We start from the raw sequence: 960 nt of genomic DNA, 5'->3' as shown, positions 1-960 counted from the left end.
AACCAATTGCAACAGCAACAAGTATCTTTTCTTCTCATCCAGGTGTGGGGTGCCTGCCTGAAGTCCCAGAAATTAATTTCAGGCCACATGGACTGTATATTAAGACCCTGTCTTAGTTAGGGTTTTACTGTTGTAAACAGACCAAGGCAACTCTTATAAGGACAATATTGAATTGGGGCTGGTTTACAGTTCAGAGGTTTAGTTCATTATCATCAAGATGGGAACACCACAGCCAGGCAGACATGGTGCTGGAGGGGCTGAGAGTTCAGCATCTTGTTTCAAAGGCAAACAGGAAAAAACTGGCTTCCAGGAAGAGAGGATGAGGGTCTTAAAGCCTATGTCCACATGACACACTTCCTCCAACAAGCCACACCCACTCCAACAAGGCCACACCTCCTAATAGTACCACTTCCTGGACCAAGCATATTCAAACTATCATAGAACCTGTCTCAAAGAAAATAAATAAGCAAGCATTTTACAAAGACTAACAATTTAAGTTCATAGACAAAAGGGTAATACCTTAAAATTGCTCCTTCCCTTCCAAATTGGCACTTCCTGATAATTCTTCTGGCAGCTGCCTTTTCTATATAAGATCTGTTTCTCCAAGCCCCTAGCAGCTATCTATCTCTGCAGTGGGCATCCCAGGGCATTTATTTAACCCTCTTTTCTAATCGCATTCTCTTCTCCTCCTCTTCCCCACCCTGCCCTAATGCCTCATTATTTGACTGAGGGAAAAACGTGACATCCTTGGTACCTCCAGGCTACCAAGCTGCCTTGGTATCTCCAGCATCAGTTTTCTTTCCTTCTATCCCTGGCTTCAACATTTGGCTAGCCCTCAGTGCTTGGAGAATGAGAATAAGCCTTTGGCTCATGTCCATGGGTCCTGGGAGCCATTCTTTTAATCAGTGGTTGAGGATAGACTATCTTTCTGTAAAAGCAAGACATATTTTCTCTGGGCTT

Source organism: Apodemus sylvaticus, chromosome 7 (genome assembly GCF_947179515.1).
Source record: "Apodemus sylvaticus chromosome 7, mApoSyl1.1, whole genome shotgun sequence".
Classification (NCBI taxonomy): Eukaryota; Metazoa; Chordata; class Mammalia; order Rodentia; family Muridae; genus Apodemus; species Apodemus sylvaticus.
Note: the sequence above shows the minus strand (reverse complement) of the source record.